Below are 20,707 nucleotides of genomic sequence, written 5' to 3' on the forward strand. Positions count from 1 at the left end.
CTCTCAATTTCCCTCTAACATAATGTAGCTGAAACAAATGATCACCACGTCCCCTTTACTCTAATGTTCTTTGATTCTGATTGTCACCTGGCATGGAAGACTCTTCACCTGATATTTGCCCAGTGGTTTTGGCATCATGGTTGTTCAGTAATTAACTTGATGCATTCTGATGAAGCTATCTCTAATCAGAGGCAAAAATGGGGGAACCTTTTCTTTAAGGTCAAAGGAAATGCCGAGGCCCTGAAAACAGCAGAGAGCAATGGAATCTGAATGGATGGTGACTTCTTGGGGACAGGGCTTTGCAGGCCTCAACTAGGGTCTGCCAGATGTTTGCAGATCACCCTCACTGTTACCTGAGGTATACAATATCTGCCAGTGCAAAAGATCTGCATGTAGGATGCCTGATAAAGAAGCAGAGATAAAAACAGGAGTGACTGCCAAGTGTGCATGGACAAAAGAACACATATATTTTAGAGGAAATGCAACTTCCTCCTAAATAGAGTCCTTCCGAGACTGAGATAAGAACGAATGCCCATGTCTTCAAATACCCTGCTCTTCTCCATGATACTGATGCAGGACAGAGGGACCGACGGAGAAGTCAATGACACATTTTGTCATTCAATAACGCTGATATCACATGCATCATGGCTGCAGCACGTAGGTGGCCTATGTCATGCTGTGGGCATCAGTAAGCACTTCTGCTACATGGATGACACGTCACCTATAAGAACTGAGGGTGGAACCTGAAGGCTGGGGATGGCTCACAGGTTCCTGATGGTCAACCTGCCACAATAAGAAGTCAACAAAGGTAAAGAGAGGGCTACTGATGACACTTCTTTGGAGCCATGTCCTAAATCTGCCTCCATTTCCCTTATATGCTGCACTTCGCTCTTCCACCAAGAGAAGGCAGGAAAGGTAGTGCTGGAAGTAGAGTCCAAAACAGGATTCCACATGGAGCATGCTTTAGATTTCTGACGGAAGCTGGGGCCATCCTGGGAGGCCTAAGAAGGTGGGTGGAACAGGGGTGTCAACTTTATCAAACTGGTTCAAAAGATGGGAGCTTTGGGCTCTTCCATAGCAAAATAATGTAAGTATCTGAAAGATATGTACACAAAGAAGGAGTAATAACTCTGTCTATGGGTGGAATAGGTCCAGTAATAGCAAACACAAATTAAACCCGAGAGGCTGCAGCTGAGTACAAGTACGAGCAATTCCAGTTAGCAGAGACTCTGCCAAGATATACACACAAAAGATAAGAAAAAGACCATTTGTATATTATAAAACTGCCCAATTATTTGTCGGTTCCTTCCTTGCATAAGGACAGGTCAGTGCCAGAGGGGAATATCTCTGGCCTCGATATAGAAAACCAAAAGAGACTTGACCCTGGGCCACATTGGGTCAAAAGGGTTACCAACATCTGGTTGTGGATTAAAAAAATTAATAACAGGGCTTAACCTGCCAAAATATGGAGGTCAGAGTGCTTTGGAAGTTGAACCATTATATACTTTTGCATATGCTTCTTTTGTATATATGCTAGTGCTGTGGCATTCATAACTCTGCTTGTGTGTTACACTTCTAAATATTCTTCTTTAGTGAACCAAACAGGCATCTCTACCCACAGAGAGCTTACATTCTAGAGGGGGGATGGAAGGTGGAGATAGCCAATAAACAAAATAAATAAATACATTATAGTGTATTAGAGGTGATATGTGATATAGAAAAAATTAATCAGGGAAAGGGGAGTGGGAGGGCTAAAATGTGAACTATGGCAGTCAGCTAAGTCTTCACTAAGAAAGCAATGTTTGAGCAAAGGTGGGAAGGAGGTAAGGAAGTGAGACATGAGGATATCTGGGCAACGAGCATTGCAGGCAGATGGAAGACCAAGCATAAAGATTCTGAGTTGGAATTGTGCCTGACTCGCAAGGTCAGCGTGGTGGGAGAAACGTGAATGAGGGGGAGAGAAGTCAGAGCAGGATCAAGGGAAGAAATGATGAAAGGACAAGGGATGCTGATGGTGTCGGGCTTACAGGCTATTGAAAGGACTTTCACCTTGACTGTGTGAGATGGGAGCACCAGAGGGTTGAGCATAGGTGGACATTATATATGTTTTACAAGGACTATGCTAGTTGTAGTCTTGCACACAGACCAACTAGAGGCAATAATAATAATTCAGTCAAGAGACAACGATGCTTTGAATGAGAATGAAAGTAGTGGAAGGGGTAAGAAATGCCCCAATATGCATATATTTTGAAGGTAGAGCTAACAGAATTTGATGACACATTAAACATAAAGTGTGCAAGGTGCAAGGGAAGACTTGAGGATGACTCTTAGGGTTTTTTGGGGGGTAACATGGAAAGATGAAGATACTCTTTACTAAGATGGGAGAGACTGTAGCGATAGGAGGGAAAATTAGTTTAATTTTGGACATGTTCTGTGTGAGATCCTATTGGGCCTCTAAATGGATATTTCAAGTAGGCCATTGGATATATGGGTTAATAATTCAGGTGAGAGGTCTATGATAGAGATATACATTTGGAGGTCATCAGCGCAAAGATTTAAACCATGAAACTGTTGGAGATCACCTGGGGAATAAGTGTCAACAGAGAAGAGTTGCAATGACTGAGCTATGGGGCATTTTAATATTGAGAGGAGGAACCAGCAATGGAGTAAGATGGAGTGGTTTCATTTTGTCTGCTTTTATTGATGGCCGGCGATATGCCAGTATGTGCTAAGAGCCTATACAATAAATGGGACTAGTCCTTGCCCTCGAGTTGCTTGCAGAAAACGCATTAAAATAATCATTTGAATGCAGTGTGGTAACTACAAAAAGACGTGCACCTGGTAGTGTGGGACCAGGGAATAGGAACACTTGGCCCAGGCTGGGAAGGCTATCCTTGGGATAAATAACACCTGTAACTTAAAGAGCAACTAAAAGTTAGCTAGATGAAGAAGGGGTAAAGGCAGAGGGGTGAAACAGCCTAGAGAATGCAGGGAAACACACATTCATTTGGTGATGACACTTCTGCCTAAGAAAACAGCTCTGTCTCTAATGAGATTATACCCTCAAGTCCTACGAGACACCTCATACTAACACAAACATAGATAACATGGCTGGCAAATTAGTTACTCTGGCTATACCATTGCAGTGTGGTTGAAAAATCTGGGGTTCAATTTGCCACCAACTCCAACATCTGTGAATTCAGAACAGGGGCCTCTGTCACAGACCTTGCAGCTATAGCAGCAACAGAGCAAAGTCTCCCCATCAGCAGTTAATTCTGGGTTGCAGCCGAGACCATATGGTGGTTCCATTTTTTCATTTGTCTTTGTTTTCATTGTAAAGTGAGTGCGACAAGCACAGAGTGTTCCTAGCAACAAACAGGACTGTGGGTGAGAGAGGAATTGCTCCTCAGGGAAGCAAAGGACAGCCCCATTGACAACGCCCCTTTCCATGTCCGAAAGCCAACTGCACCCAACAACCCAACACAAGCTGGAAAAAACAGCAGTTGTAAAAGAAGCTTTTACTCAGGAGTTCACTCTGACAGTGAGCAGGGTGTTTCTTAAGGCAAGATGAGTCCAAGTCAAGTTTCACCACACTGTTAATCTTTTTCTAAGTATCAAGGTCTGCTAGCTCCCCTTTCTCCACTTGTGGGCTGACCCTGCCACCAGATATCTACTTCTCAAAGCTGTCAGCCTGCAAAGTTCTTTTTGTGTCCTTTATCATCATTTTAATGTCCAGTGTCCTTCTATGTTTTCATCATTCCTCCCCAACACAGCTGCCACCAATCACACATCTACATTTATACTAATCCATTCAAGTTACCTCCAAAGGAATTGAATCTCAGGACAGAAACAACAAGACGCATTTCGGAAGCATCTTCAAAGTGCCAACCCATCCGTGCTTGCAGGCAAAGCTAGCAGAAAGCAAAGGCAAAGACAATACTAAATCCATACATGCAACTATTAGTACAACAGAAATCTCTTCTCTGCAGAACAAAAAATAGCCAACACTTAGACATGCTCATTATGTGCCAAGCACTATTCTAAGCAGTTTTACATATATTTAACTCATTTAGTCTTCACAACAACCCTGAGGTAGGTATTATTATTACTCTGATTTTTACAGATAAGGAAACTGAGGCACAGAAAGATTAAATAACCTAAGTTACCACAGAGCTACTATTTGGAGGATCTGAGGTCCAAACACTTAAACTCAAGCCTACTCTGGGTTTTCAAGACCCAGGTGCTTTTCCATTACTTGTATTTAATATTATCGATTTTTAGTGTAAGAAAGAATCTGGAGTATCTTTGTCCATTTCCTATAGAACAAATCGATGCCACAAATATTTAGCATAAGAAGGCGAGATCCAAGATGGTGTAGATAAACACTGTGCCTGCGTTCTTCCAAAAACACATTAAAATCACAACTAAATTATAGAACAATCAACCTGGAGGACCATTTTAAGTCTAGCCAAACAGAAGTCTTATAACTGAAAATATAAAGAAGAAGCCACGTCGAGACCAGTAGGAGGGGCAGAGATGAAGAAAGGGCGCCACATCTTTGTGTGGTGGTTGAGAATAAGGAGGGATATCTCAGCCACCTTGGTCCTCCCCAGAGGAACAGGGGACCCCCAGCTCCCCAGACCAGGCTCCCTAGCCCAGAGTCCTGGTGCCGAGAAGAAGAGCCCCCACAACATCTGGCTGTAAAAAACAGTGGGGATTCCGACCACTCGGTTGTGCGGGAAAGCTGCGGGAAACCCAAATGTCCTCTTAAATGGCCCACGCACAGACTCACTCGCTCGCAGGCACTTACCTTACCTTGGGCTCCAGTAGAGGGATGGTGACTTCAGGACAGACTGAGGTGTGTGGCTTCAGGGAGAGAACTGGAGGACAGCCAGCATTTTTCTGGTGAGGGACCCACCTTTCGTGCATCCCGCAGGCGGGCGCCATCTTTCCTGTGTTGAGCCCGCCCCCTCCGGCCAAACCTGAATCTGATTAGTCTGATGAATTCCATGCTCAGCTCTGCTGACTCACTGGGATCCCGCCCCACCCATCTGCACCGCTGGAGGCACTTTCTCCTCGAACAGCCAGCCCTGCCCACAATGTACTCATTCTTGGAAAACTATTGAAGTCTGGCAAGACCCAGGCAGGTGGCAACTGCTCTGAGACTTTTGCTGAGTCACTCCAGGCTCAGCACTGGCACCAAACCAGAATTTACATTAACCTGTGACCACAGTTCTTCCCACTCTAATGACTCCCTGAGACCCTGACTCACCCAACTCATGTACTGCACGAGGCATTATCAGTGGCTGAACCTTAAGGGAGCCAGCAGATAGCAGCAGGCCTTGGGGTGTCCTGGCTTTTTGCAGAGCTACCCCAAACCTGGTACTGGTGGCAGCCATCCTCAGTTCACAGTGTGGTGTCTCCCATGCCCCTCCAGGTTCAGCACAGGCAGTGAACAACTGTGGATCACTTTGTATCTCCTACCAGGTAGCCCCAAGCCGGTTACAGGCAGTGGGTGACATGGAACTGTACTGGAGCCCCTCCCAAGAGGACCCAGAACCAACATACTTGGAGATTGGCTCAGACTATAGCAGAGCACCGCCCATTTAGCCCCCCCACCCCCACATGCATTACACACAAAGGGAGGTCTCAACAAGCACCAGTGCCTGCTGGGGCGAATCCCACTCAGTGCGGTAAGCATGTGACACAGCAGCTCATAAGCTGTGGATGTAGCCAAACCCCACAGCCAGTCAGTCTGAAGGCCAGTGCCACCCACTGACATGCCAAGAGCAATTGAGGCTCAGTGATAACAGGACAGCACACACAACCCACACAAAGGACATTCTTGGAGCACTCGGCTCAGGTCACCAGGGAGACTGTGCCACTGGGCTCAACAGGACAAGGCCACCCGGCCAAGACTAGGAGACATAGAAGATGTACCTCCTATATAGAGACAAACACAGAGGCAGCCAAAATGAGGAAACAAAGTCACTTCAAATGAAAGAACGGGAGAAAACTTCAGAAAAAGAGCTAAATGAAAGAGGCAAGCAACCTACCAGAAACAGAGTTTAAAACAATGGCTATAAGGATGCTCATGGAACTTAATGAGAACTTCAACAGAGAGATAGCAGGCATTAAAAACAAAAGCAAAAACACATAGAAACCATAAAAACAACCATTCAGAAATGAAGAATGCAATAACTGAAACGAAAATGCACTAGAAGGAATCTCCTATTTACTATAGTTGCTTTTAGCTTCAAATAATACAAAACCCAATCAGAATTGGATTAAATAAGGAAGGCCATGAAGAGTAAATCCACAGGTAATATGCATCCACAATGGGCCACGTGTCCAAGCTTACCCCAATACGCCCCAAGGGAGTGAGATCAGTGTTTTAGACCAACCTCAGGTCATCCCCTGAGCACCTTGCTGTGATGGAGTGCCCACAGACAGACCAGGACAGTCAGCCAAGAGGGTCAACGGTGGGTGGGCAGCCACCATTGCCTCCCAATGTCTGCATGGAGTGGGCTGGACAATAAAATTGAGAATCAGTACTGAGAATTAGAAAAATAATATTTTTCTAATAAAGTTCATCCTCTTTGTATCAAAACACTTAACTTTTGTCTCAAGCCTGAGTTCTGCTGGTGGTCACTGACATGTCTAACTAAGGGCGATAGCTTTGGTCAGGAGAGAAGACAGGCAAGAAGAGCGGGAGACGTTATGGAACAGGGAAGACGTCTGAGCTTAGAGGATTAGAGCCCAGGTCTCTAGATAGTCATGAACAGTTCTCGAGCTCTTCCTCTGTCATGCTATCACTGGAGTCTATATAAGCTCAGCAGTATTATTATCCACTTTTACACGTTACAAAACTGACTCTCAGTGAGGTCTCCTAATGAGTACAAGGCCACATAAATAGAAATCGAGGGGACTGTGGTTTGAATCCCTACAGTCTGACTCTGGTGTCCTTGCTTCGACACTATGATGGTTTCTTTAAATACAGTCTGGGGACTGTCTGCCTCAAACTCACCTGGAGCAGGTATTTGCAATGCAGATTCCTGGATTCCAGGCCAGGCCTCATTCATCAAACTTTCTGTGGACAGGCCTCCAGGGCAGGAAATTGAACAGCATTCCCCACACTGAACTTTAAGGACAAGTGGATGATAATCAATTACTTCCCATCTGTGTTCTGTCTGACCTTGGGCAAGTCTTTGTTTCTCCTAGGGCCTCAGTTTCCTCACTTGTAAAATGAGGGTAGGTAGGTCACTTCCAGCTCAAAAACTCTGATTATTGTTCATGTATCTCTTTATCGTTGTATATTAGGGCTATGGCGATGATATTTCGAGTGTAACAGAATTTATAGTTGGATGCACAAGTATTCATAGAGCTTCCTTGGAAATCTGGGAGAACTAGCCGTCTCTTCATGTGACATATTTGAACCGCAGCCTTGCATAAAGCTCTGGGCTGGGATTAAGTCACTTCTGTAGGTCTTGTTATGCACTAGGGATTTTTTTATTCTCTGTCTTTTTGGCACTGCTAGAGACAAGGAACTCATCGATAATCTTCATTTTCCTCTCCCTCTGGAATCACAGTCTAATTTGGTGGACATCTTTCGAAGGTTTAAATCAGGCATCCTACACCGGTCATTAGCTCTAACCCATTTTGGGTTTGCTCTGGTTTCATTTTTCTGATTTTTTTTTTCTTTGGCGAAAGGAAAGCAAGAACTAAGGGGCATTGGCCAAACAAGTCCAGCCACTCAGTGGGGAGGTTTCCAGATAAGAAAGACCTGAAGGACTTCCTATGGGCGTGAAGGAAATCGCACACACCATCCGGGGAAGAGGACCAGAAAATCACTTCTTGTTTTTCAAACAGCAGCAGGCTCTCAGGAATGGCTCTGTGAGGCTCAGAGGACCGCTGCAGGCAGGTGCTGGTCCGGGAAAGGCCAAGCTTGGTGCACAGCTACCAGTCCTGTCTGAGCCCCGCAATGAGTCCTGCTTTGCTGTCCCTTCACCGGACGTGAGGCCTTCAAGGAGGCTGCAGGACAAATGGCCTCGTAGTAGAAACCTGGAAGCTTTTAGAAGTCTGGTCAGAGCAGGAGCCAGCTGGGGACCGCGGTGCTGGACAGGTAACAGGCATTTCTCCTCCTGTGGTCTGTCTGCTTTTGCAGCAAGACCTCAGGGACACCCGTCACTCTGACACTCCTTTTAAGGCATCTGCCAGTGATGATCCTCTTTGCCTGACTTTCTTTTTTATATGTAGCTGTGGCATGTATGTTGGGAACATAAAGCGTGTGTGTTCAAGAGCGCTGTGCAGCTTGTTGGTTAAGTTGAGATTGTGTTTAGGGAGATTGAGTATCAGGCCACTAGCTGGGATACTTATTACTCTCTGTAACAAAGAGAGTTTTTTTTTGTTTCCCCCTTTTCTTTTTTAAATGAGTTTTCCCATCTCTGAGCCAGAAAATACCATAGAGACCGGAGCCTTTGTGAATCACTGTAGGAGTGTTTCCATGGCCAGGCATGTTGCGGGTGTGCTGACGAACGCGGAGTCTGCTCCTGTGTATAGCAGGAGAAGCATGGGACACGCTCGGTCCTTGGGGCAAGGGGTGATCTCTGAAACGTAAAATGTAAGCGCCTTCCTGCCACCCAACGACTGAGGGGAAAGGAGTTTACAGGGGGCACGGGGAAGGAAATCAGGAGGCGTGCTGGCATTAAGAGCTTGGCAGACTGGCCTAGGGCATTCTAGAAGGGAGGAAAAGCTCTGAGATGTATGGCTGGCTTAAATTGTGTTTTCTTATGCATTGTAGAAAGCCAGGCGATGCCATTGCACAGCAGCTCAGTTTTTCCTTTCATAAAAGGCCAATGTTTCTGGTCTTTCATTTCTAAAAGTTGCAGGGCCACCGGAGTACCTAATTAAAATAATAATAATAATTATTATTATTATTATTATTATTATTATTCTGGGCCCAGGCTCCTTCCCCAGAATTCTGATTCAATTACCAAGGAAGTGTCTGGGTGTTGGGTTTAGAACCATTAAGTCCTAACTGTAACAGATATCCTGTTATAGTACAAATATTTTCATGTACCACTAGTGTAATTCAGAAACAAAAGTTGTCCTAACTGTCAGAGATAAAATGGCTAAGTTGAAAAGCAGAAGCAACACCTGTTCATGGAGCCTAGAAGTAGGGGCCGCAGGGCCAGCAGCTGTGAGCATCGTGTTCTAGGATTCTGGTTACTGCTGTTTATGAGACGCGCAGACATAGCTCCCGTCTGCATGTGACAATGACGAGGCGTGTTTCAGCTCCCTCGGCCATGGCGTTGCCTTTCGAATTTAAACTGAAACAACCCCACCGCCTTCACTGCAGATACCCTGGCTCCTGTTACGTGTGGATTTTACAAAATCAGATTAAATGTTCTAGGTAAACAGGATGTGCTCTTCAAGTGCCAAATGACTACGGGAGGTTATACATTTTACTCAGTGTCACTTTAACATGTTTTGTCCCAATTCCAAGAAAAAGGGGAAAGAGACACACTAATTGTCTTTTGCTGATCCACCACTTTCTGGATGGATCTAAATATGGATGGACAATAACTCAGGGCTGTTTTTTAATCATAAAATGGGTCCCTAGAACCTTTCCACCCCGACATTTCCTGATACAGTTCAAGTTGGTATGGCTCGTCAGGACAGTCTTTGTCTCCTCTGTAGAGAGAAACAGGACGGGCTCTCTCGGCTCCTCTGCATTTCCCCCTGTACCTGTGAATTTTGGCACGGAATAGGTGTCGCAAGAAAGGCTTGTTGAGTTAAATATCTGTATTGGCTGTGGGTACACTATGGATTCACCAGTTATTTGTCAGCTCAACATTTCAGCTCACATTGTATGACTCTGGTCATGATCGTTAAAATAATTGGAATCTTGCCTATTTCCTCAAAGGTAAACACAACAGTAAAACCTTTAAAATCACAGCTTAGTGGAGGCAACTACACTGGAGAGATTTGCTAAGGGCTGTAGAAATCAAAAGGCAAAGAACCCTTTTTTTTAGTTAGCTTATACTCTTAATGGGAGGCAAGGCACAGGCGTTGGAAATTTTAATAATAACAGCTAATAATTATTGAGTGCTTACTATGTGCCAGGCATTCAGTTCAGTGCTTTATAAAGATTGTTAACTCCTTTAGTTATTCCAATCATCCTATACTGCAGGTGCTACTATAACCCTTATTTTGATGAGGGGACACTTAAGTTTAAGTAAGTTGCCTGAGACACACAAAGCTCGCAAGCCAGAGTCAGGATTCCAGCTCAGACAATCTGAATTAAGAGTCCTTATGCCTAATTACTACACTGTGCTACAAAACCCACTACAGTACTGCAAAAAGACCCCCATGGCAGGGCCACCGGAGTACCTAAGGAGAGAAATACAGTGCATTCAGGAGAAAGATGTATCTCTGAAGAAGACGAAAAAAGAGGCAGTGTGCTATGAAGGTTAAGAGTTCATACGTTGGCAGCAGACTCTGCTACTTACTGTGTGACCTGGGTGTTATTTAATCTAATCAAGCCTCAGTTTCTTCATCTGAAAATAGGGATAATGATAAATAACAGTATAGGACTGTAGGATTACATAAGCCTAGTGCATGCAGAGTGTTTAGCCTGACGGCTGGCACAGAGCAAGGGCTCGATAAATGATGTAATTGCTACTGAGTGAGTAGGAGCATCTGAAATGATGAGTGGAGCTCAGGAAGGAGGAATGGGACATTCCAATTGCCAGAATTGTCCAAAAAGAAGCTGAGGGGTAGCAATCTAGTTGACTGATATTTGTGTTTGGTATTTATGACGTATTTTGCAGAAGACGGGACAACAAAAGCACTGCATCAAAGTGTTACGGAAGAAAAATGTGGCAGAGCTGGGTTTTTATCAAGTTGTGTTGATCACGCTTGTCAGGTCAATTAGCCTAAATATTCTCTGGGCATTTGAGAAGTTTTAAAGCATTTGAATGTGGTATAGTAGCAATCTATGTAAAACAGAGTTCTAGACAAATTAATCAGCTGGTGGCATGGTGGGTTATCGGGCAGGGAAGAGGGAGGAAGGGATCCCATCGAGGAGATCACTGCCGTCATGCAAGTGTGACACGATGAAGTCCAAACCAATGTGGTGGCTGAGAAAAAGAAAACATCAGCCATGGGGTCATGAACAAGACTTAGTGAGTGACTTGCTGTCCCCACTTGTGCCCTCGATTCTTGTGTCCAAGAATACCTGTGAGCCAAAAAACTGGAGAATGAAGTCAGACGTTGGTGAAGGTGTGTTAGGAGGATGCAGTGGGCGAGAAGAAGACACGTTCAATGTTAGAGAAGCTGAATTTAGATGCAGGTGGACACAGTATAATCAGAGAGAAGCTCCTAATGTTTAGCAAAGAGATCAGGGTGAAAATGTAAGGTCCCTAAGAGGTAAGGTGTCGGGAGAGAGAAGCCAAGGACACAGGAGAGGTTTTGGCAGGCCCGCGGTGAGGCGGTGGTGGACTAAGGAGGATGGACTCACAGAAGGAGCAGGGCAAAGAGTGACCCAGGAGAAGGAAAAGGGGGCTCCACGAAGGAGGAGGCGCTAAATGGCATAAGAAACCAGGGAGGATGAGGACCAGTGAAGAATGTCATTGGGTTTGTCTTCACAAAACACTTTTCACCAGGAGGTGAGGACTAAACTCATACTGTCCAGGTTAAGGAAACTTTGGAGTGACCATGACTTTTCAGGGTACTGTATTTTGGGGAGAAAAGAAGTAGCACTTTTTTCCTTTCTGAGTAGCACACACATATCATTCTTAAAGTCGAACAAACTCCCTAGAGAAGGAAATGAAAATTTCAGAGACGTGAAGCCGCCGGCCAAGAACGGCAATGGCCAGACTCAGGGGGATGAGGTGGATGAGGGCTGTGAAAGGAGGAAAGACAGAGGGCTAAGACGGCCCTGCCAAGGATGAAAATGTTGGAGTATTTTCAACCATGTGGTAAATAACTGCTACCCTGAGCCCCTGGAGCACCCAGAGTGCCCCCTCCACTCTGCCTCAGCCACCCAGCCCCTCGCCATGGACCCTCTCTCAGACCTCCCCACTATCCAGCAATGAGGGCCCCCAGGTCCTCTGATTGGTCCCTTACGATTATTATGAAATTACTCCAGTATTATTTTGAATCTCACCTCGTAAAGGGTAGAACCATAGTACTGTAAGGCTTGGACTGACACCCAAGCCCTCTGATGCTCTCTATACCACGGCAGCCAAGCACAGGGCTACCCTCCCGGTAACCGGAATGCACCCCTGGCACTGGTTCACCAGGACTTCGGGAGACCCTTTCCATGCGGTAAATGAAAGTTGTAAGATAGATGAGATAAAGGCACAGCTAGGAACTTAATGTTTTCATAAAGATGGCAATCTCTTACTAAAAGGTTAAAATCCTCCAGTGATTTACAACAAGGAAAGACGGATAAAAGGTTATCAACGCTGCACACATGTGCAGTGTGTTTTGGAAAACTTGGCCCCATTGTGTACAAACAAATGTTCCTCTGGAATCTGATAGTACTGAGCCGCTCTGACACAATGCTACTGCAGGACCTTTTTGCAAGGCAAAGGAAAATTAAATAGAAAAAAAATTTTTTTTCGAGGCAGGTCTTTAATTGGTATTGTGTTTCGTGCTTGTGTTAAATAAATATTTAGCTTATAGTTCTGCATGTGAGAGGGATGAATCATCTAATTAAATATGGTAAACAAAGATAAGTCTTACCACCTCTGCTGCTGGAAATACAGATCTACGAAGGCAGGCTCTCAAAGTTATACTTAAGGATTGCTAAGCTGTAATTCTGTAATTCAGGAGGAGGGTTATGGAAGACGCTCTATCCTTACTGCAACCCATTGCCTCATGGAGATAAGCAAAGAGAAATAAGCACAATAAAGTTTGCAATGAAAGTCCTTGAAATTCAATATTACCATCCTTTATTTGCCATCTGTCTTGAATTATTCTCTAGTACTAGAATGGTATATATACATTGCTATTTTCAGTCTCTCCCCTAGTCTCTATTTTGATCAGAAGTAAATGTTTAAAACATAGCTGCTTGAGTATATAGTCTATACCCCAGAACATGGAGAGTAGAGCATAGGGAAATATGCCCTTGGCTCATTTCAGAGGATACAATAACTTGTCTAGTTAGCCAGCCACAGGCCAAGGTTTAGTAAAAGGCCGGGCTTCGTTTGATATTGTCCTAGCATGCAATACAATGAGTTCCTGTCTTAAAAAGAAAGCCATGCATATACCATCACCAGGAGGTGATGTGACATGAATACTTAGCAGTTCACATATGGGAAGACTCTCCACTCTCCTCCACTTTGCAACCATTTCTTGAGTTTTATGTGCTCACCATCTCTAAGTTCTCACCTCCCACACTCTACCACTCTTCCCAATACGATGTGTTCTCCCATCACCCGAAGGAGATCCCCCTTGCTAAGAACATATCATGTCTCCAAATCTAATGTGCAATCTCAGTCTTCTTAACAGGTCTTTCGCTCTGTTGGACATAGCTGACCACACTCTGCTTCTTGAATTGACCTTCCCTGGTTCCAGACTCTCATCTAGCCTTGTTTCCCTCCTTCCTCTCTGGTCTCTAGTTCTCAAACATCTTGGCTCAATTGTCTTCCTTGACTGGACCTTTGATCGTTAGAATTCTGTGGGACTCGGTGCTAGGTCTTCTTCTCTACTCTCTCTACTGTCTTCCTAATCAATCTTATCCACTCCTGTGGTTATAATTACAGGGCTTACCTGCCTGGCTCTAGCTCACCTCACCAGCCCCATCTCAAACCGTCTCCTGCTTTCTTTTGGTGTTCCAGCCACTCTGGCCTGCTTACAACTCCTTGAATATGCCATGTGTTTTCCCACCTCAGGGCCTTCGCACATTATCTTCTTTCTGCCTGGTACCTTTTTCCTCCCCGCCCTCCAACCTCCTCTTTTGTTTTTAGCTAGCTCCGAATCATGCTTCAGATTTCAGCTCAATGAAACACTTCTGGGACACCTTCCACAAATTCTGAAGACTAGGTAATATCCCTCTCTTAATAGGCTTTATTAGACAGTTCACACAGTGGTTAAAATGATGGGCTCTGCAGTCAAACTTCCAAGGTTCAAATTCTGGCTCTGCCACTTACCAGATGCATGATTTAGGGTAAGTTATTTAACCACTCTGTGGCTCAGATAATTTGTTATCATACTATTAATTAGATATCATCCTATAACCCCTTCGTTGGAATTGCTGTGAGGATTAAAGGGTTTAATACAGTCAGTGCTCAGATGAGTGACTGGCATATAGTAAATGCTCAATAAATATCAGTATGATGACTATTCTCCTTGGTAGCACAGTCATAGTGAAACAAGGAATTGAGTAGTCGATTCTTTAATTAAAGTCTCATCTACTCCATTAGACTCTAAGCTCCATGGAGACAGGGACCATTCTCTTGTGTTTTTTTGTTTGTTTGCTTGTTTTTGCTATTTCCTTGCACCTAACAGAGCACCTTGGCACTTAGCAGAACTTAATAAATGTTTGTCCAGTGAATGAATACACACATGAATTCATGGGTCAGGGATAAATAGATTTGCTTCATGTAATACTTACAGCAATAAATACCAGGGGTGCCAAAAAAAATGTATACAAGTGGACACTTTGGTCAACGTTGCTCAAGCAGTAGTTTGCCATCATTAGAAGTGTCTGGACGCTGATGGAAACCACTTTGAGCACCTCTTGTAATTGCAGAAGTCAAACGTGACTTGTATTCCTCTTTTGTTATTGGTATATATTGAATATTACGATTGTAATACAGTTTTCCTTTCTTAAAATGCATATACATTTTTTTGGCACCCTCCGTATAATACAAGGAGGTAGGCTAAGGGCCTAGATTAAGTGTGGGTATTCAGAGGAGCAGGGACTGTTTGTTTATAGCTGAACAGATCTGGGAACCTCCAGCTGGAGGCAGCTTTTCGCCTGGGCATTGAAGGGTGAATAGAATTTCAATATGCAGTGATTATCCTGGGGGTAAAGGACCGGAAAAGGAGGAGACTAGCAAGTCAAGTAAATGGCAGAATTATTTTGGTTTTGCTAAACACCGAAAATAGTTTGATACTAATAATCGCCTCCCCCACCCCCACCCCAGATTAATTCTCAAATATTAGTTTTTGTATTTTTAATGTTGCATGGACACTGGAAAATCTCTTGCACTATTTTAAATTATGAAAGAGCAACCAGTTTCAGTAGTGAAAATATGATAGATGCTTATTAAATATGGCAGCTCTGAAAAATAAAATCCAGGTCATAGAGGGCCTTCAGTATCAATGAAAGCTATTGCCTTTATTCTGAAAGCAATGGGGGAACCAAACAGGGAATAACACCTGAGAAGAGAGCTACTGGAAGATCAGTCTTGCATTCAGGTAGATGATGGCCAGAAAGGAAAAGGATGGAAGCCATTGCAATGGCATATATCAGGGGCAGTGAGGAATGGACTGGTAGAAAGTCAGAGGTGTGTTGGATAAATGCAAGAGATAGCTATGATTGGGCTCATAAGCCTAAATAAGGTTACATTGTATTTGAAATAATTATGAGGAATTTTAGACTCTGAACAGTAATGGGACCTTCAGAGGCCAACCCCTACACCTCTGATAATTTTTTTGGAATTCTGTATTAGTTTGCTGGGCCTGCTATAACAAAGTCCCATAGACTGGGTGGCTGAGACAAGAGACATTTATTTTCTCACCAATCTGGAGGTTAGAGTTGTAAAATCAAGGTGTTGGCAGGGTTGATTTCTTTGGAGGCCTCTGTCCTTGGTTTGCAGACAGTCGTCTTCTTATGGTGTTTTCACAGGGTCCTTTCTCTGTGCAGTCTGTGCCCTAATCCCCAATTCTTACAAGTCACTGGTCATATCAGAGTAGGGCCCACCTTCATGACCTCATTGTAACTTAATTACCTGTGTAAAGACTCTGTCTCCAAATAAGGTCCCATTCTGAAACCCTGGGGGTTAGGATTTCAGCGTATCACTTTTGGAAGGCCACAACTCAGCCCGTAACAAACTCCAGCTATGACCTGGCTCTTGTGTGCTTCGAGGGCACGAGCTCACCTTTACAACAATGCTGCAAGACAGGTCCTATGACCCTCTTTATTCATGTCAGGAAACTGAGGCTCAGCAGGGTTAAGTGTCTCGCCCGCAGTTATTAAGTGGTGCTGCTAGAAACAGAACCACAAGCCTGTTTTGCTTCAAAGCGGTGCTCTTTCCACTGTATCCTACTACAGGAAGGAGAGAATCACCTGAGCCTGCTGCCATCAAATTCATTCTTTTTCCAAGTTAGAACGGAAATAGCTCTGCCTTTTTTGGTGACGGTGATTGTTCAGAAAAACAGTGACCTCCTGAGGACCACAGCTGAGCGGTTGTCACAGGGGTTGGACAAGCTGCGCAAGGGAACTTCCACAAGAGGCTCAAGGGGCTGCTAAACATCACCCTTTGAACTGCTTCCTTCCCTTTGAAACAGAGATGGCTGCCTCTGCTTATGCTGTTCTCTTTTGCCTGAAATTCTCTTTCCTTTCTCCATTATACATGAAGCATCACCTCTCCTTCAGGGTCTGGAAGTGGCCCAGGTCACTCCAAAGCTCACTTGACTTCCGGCTGTCCTCAACACCTGTCATGCTAACGTGCACGCTGCAGCTCATTTTGGAGAGAGGCCAACTCGGAGGTGGTCTCACTCTGCTACCCACTAGCTGGGTGGCCTGGATGAATTCTGTAACCTCTCTGGGCCTTCATTTACTCATCTATGAATTAGGATTAAAGTATCTATCTCACAGAATATTGTGAGAGGTAAATAATTGAATTAAGGTATTTATTACACTTAGCACTGTCAACATAGTAGGCTTTTAGTAAGTAGTGTCTTTAAGCTTACTTTCCTTTGAGTCTATATTATTTTAATTGTATGTTTCATGCCTTCCAATGAGACTGAGAGCTTCTTAAGGGCGAAGACCATGACTCATTTTGATTAGTGAATGCATAGCACAACTTTAGGCCTGTAAAAGCAGTCTGTATTTGTTGGTCTATAGGTGCAAAACACATTTGATACCATATGAGATATATAACACAAGCTCAGATAACAGCCTAGGCTATTGAACTGCAAATATTGGGTAGATCACCTCCGAGTCCATACTCCCACTAATCCATTCATTCACCCATCATTGATTGATTACCTCCTAAATGCATCCCCCTGAATATTCTGTTTCTACATAGTTTCTTTAGTAGAGGGAGAGCTATAGGCTGGTGATGAAAAGCAGCAGGAGTGTGCAGGGGGTGCCGAGAGATTGATGGAATGCTGAAAACATGGATCTGAAGACCTCAAACCTCCCTATACATCAGAAGCATCTGAGATGCATACAGACTCTTAGCTACGAGCCCTACTCCTCCGAAAATGTGATTAAATTGACTGGGATGATAGTAAAACAACAAACAAATAAACAAAGAAAGAAATTCCCCAGATGATGGTTCTGATGCTCAGACAGGGATAAGAACCACTGAGGCAGAGGAGGCACAAATACTCCAGGGAACTTCCTTCCAGGGTGATGGTAGGGGAGGGGCCTGCCCCACAGGGATAGGGGAGCGGCCGTGGGACAGACTGAAGCCAGGAGCAGAGGCCGATCAAACATGGGCTCACTTTCACTTCTTACCTTTCTGCTTCCCGAGAGGAGCCAAGGAGGTGATCAGGGCTAGGCTTCCTGGGGAGACGGGCTGAGGGTACCAGAGAGCGTACATGGGAAGGCAGAGCTTAGGAAATAAATCATTTCCAGAAAGAGTCCCACGATTGACCTATTTAGAAAGAGCTTAGCATCACAATTTGATGATGACATTGGGTGATCAGACCTCACAGATGTGGTCCTTTTGTGAACATGCTTTGAACTTGCAAGGTACGCAAACCCGTTTATTCCTCTTCCTACTGAAAGTCTGGGCAGGTTAAGGCCGGTGAAGCGTTTCTAGGAGAGCAGTTGATCTTAAGCACTGGTGGTTTCCAAGGTTTGGGAGAAGAGTTAATTCCCTGGTATATTTCAGACCCGTCACAAAGACCTCTCCTGATGCGTAGTCACTCTCTAGGGGCTGTCCTTGCAGACTGCTTCAAGGAACCCAGAGTCTCATCCTCGAAATGCAGTGCTGCTGAGAATCCCGACGGCTTATTTATAGCATATGATGTCAGGGTGCCTGATTTCCCTCTTTCTCTCTTCTAACTTCACGGAAAGGAAAATAGAATTACAGGAGGCCAGGAAGTGGCTCATCACCACAGGGTTAGTACTGGGTACGAGATAATCCCGTTTCCCCCAAAATAAGACCTCACCGGAAAATAAGCCCTAGCATGATTTTTCAGGAGGACATCCCCTGAACAGAAGCCCTAATGCGTCTTTTGGAGCAAAAGTTAATATGAGACCCGGTCTTAATTTCGGGGAAACATAGTTCCCAGCTTTTTCGAAGATTCATCTTGCTCATCCTGGTTGGTGAGTTTTAGTAGAGTCAGTGTTCAGGACTTACACTTTTAAAAGAGGAAGAAATGGGGAATAGTATCAGATCATTTTCTTTCTCTCTCTGCCTCTGTTTGTCTCTGTGCCTCCTAGTCATTGTCTGCCCTTTACTCCAGGAATTTGGAATAAATATGAACTTCTAGGGGATTTACAATGAAGGGAGCCCTGCTGAAGACACATTGCATTGAACGTAGAATAATTACTGTGCTTTTAACGGGATACATTTGGATTTTTTCCTCCGTTAGCCAAGTTAAGTAGCTTCTCCTGGCTTCCTCACAGATAACAGCAGGAGGGTTAAAGATGTAGGTAAGAAAAAGTTTGTCTTTAGGTCTCTCCCCAAATGTAGCAGCCACCTGAAAAGCTGACCTGATCTTCAGCTGGTATCGCTGTTCGAGTTCGTCAGGCTCATGACACACAGGTTGTCAAGTAGTTTGAAATGACCTCTCTCTCAAAGTGGTGGCATTCTCCTTTCAGGTGGAAAACCCCTCACCCTTGTTGTGTACCTATGCCGTGTGCCGTGATGAGTGTACGTAGCTATTATCATTCTCCTGCATCCAGAGAACCACCCCACTTCCACAGCGTGGGGTCCTCCCTACATCTCTATGTCTATTGACTTGTCATTTTTGATGTCAACAAATAAGACAATAGACAAACGAATGTTGACTTAATCAAGAACTGTCATGGAGGAGGCTGAGGGAAGACGGGGGCCATGGACAGTCGTGTCTGGTGACCTATACAAAAGGACCAGAAGGAACCATTTGGGGACGTTATAATTCTTGCTAACTCGACAAAAAGGCCAACATTGGGAAATGGTAGAAAGACATGGAGTCAACTTGAGTCCCACCTATACCTGAGTCCCTCCCTGGGTGTCGCATCCTAAGGGGGGCTCATTCACCATTCAGTTACTAAGTCTGACAAACTGCCTCAATACAGAACCAGCTAGTACAGTGCACTAAGTTGGGTCCTGAAAAGAATAAATTGTCTCCTGAATGCTTGATTCATCCCAGGAACAGTTGCTATCACCAGGCTAAATCAGCCTTCCCAATACCCACGGAAGTCCATTCCTTTTCAACAAGGGAGGGAAAACCTTCAATGGAGAGCTAAGCAAAGAGTTGCCATGATTTCTCTACAGCAGACACATCTGGTCTTAAGTATCTATTCCTGTAACCTAAATCGCACAGCATTTTCAAAAATCCACTGAGTTGCAGAATTTAAAAAATGTATTTCATTGCCAGATTTGCCAATTGGGTCAGTTTTCCAGGGCCTTATGCTTCCCTCTTTTCCACTGGGGAAGAGGAAAAGGAGGCGGCAGGCAGCTGGTGATTGAAACACAATTCTCCCTGGCATGTGAGTCTTGGCTATCATCTGTGTGTTATCCTGGCCACAGTCCCCTGGCACTTTCTGCAATGGCTGGGCCAAGGCCCGCCTTTCCTGATTGGTTGCCCTCTGGATTCCACCAGCAATCAGAGTGAAAACCATGGCAGACTTCATCCCTGGAGTTCTTCATGGCTTTTAATTGCATGTGAGTCTTAGAAAAGTCCATGAGAGAATTAGAGGAGGTATAATGATCCCCATTTCACAGATGAGGGGAGCTTGGATTCAGAAAAGATAAGGGACTTACTCAAGGATGCATGGTTAGTTTACAGTAATCTCTACCTCTGTCTCTTAGTCTAGTCCTCTCTCCAGAAAAATACGTGGACATAGAAAAGTCAGTAAGGAAAGGAGGCTGCACAAAGTAGTTTGTCTTGGTCCTCAGACCCACGAGGGTTGGGATTCTTCCATCTGATACTCTACTTTTTAAAGGCCACCATGAGTAATCTGGTCACCAAAATCTTTTTGCATCACCAGCATTGTAAAAAGACAGCTATCACAAATCGATACATAGGATGGGATATATTATATTAATATTCTATATTACATGATATAATTTGATAGAGTTTTATCATAAAATACAACTTATATTTTATGACTTAAGTCCAGGATTTTCCGTTCTTATGGGTTGTAGTCCATTAATACGGTCATGAAGTCAATTTAATGGGTTGCTACCAGAAGGAAAAGAAAGATAGGCTAGACTAGAATTGAAAATATCAGAATGTGTTGCATGTAGCAAAGGTAAGTATTGTTTTCTGAAATCTTTTGTTCGTATACATATATTATGTATACTAG

The 20,707-nt window shown here is 44.2% G+C and overlaps 1 protein-coding gene across 5 annotated transcripts in view; it reads left to right on the forward strand.

Moving 5' to 3' along the window:
- Nucleotides 1–20,707, forward strand: part of ADGRF5 (adhesion G protein-coupled receptor F5) — a 98,736-nt gene that overhangs the window by 23,469 nt on the left and 54,560 nt on the right. For 2 of the 5 annotated variants that reach the window (XM_019734691.3, XM_074333038.2), the window contains exon 1: nt 7,844–8,122. The exons of 2 other annotated variants lie outside the window; for them this stretch is intronic. The gene's annotated coding sequence lies outside the window, so the exon portion shown is untranslated. Of the gene's footprint in view, nt 1–7,841; nt 8,123–20,707 lie in introns of those variants that run through there. One more of the 5 variants, XM_074333039.2, reaches the window with a different exon arrangement.

This window comes from Rhinolophus sinicus, chromosome 2, assembly GCF_057876585.1.
Source record: "Rhinolophus sinicus isolate RSI-liver-muscle chromosome 2, RSI-T2T, whole genome shotgun sequence".
NCBI classification, from domain to species: Eukaryota; Metazoa; Chordata; class Mammalia; order Chiroptera; family Rhinolophidae; genus Rhinolophus; species Rhinolophus sinicus.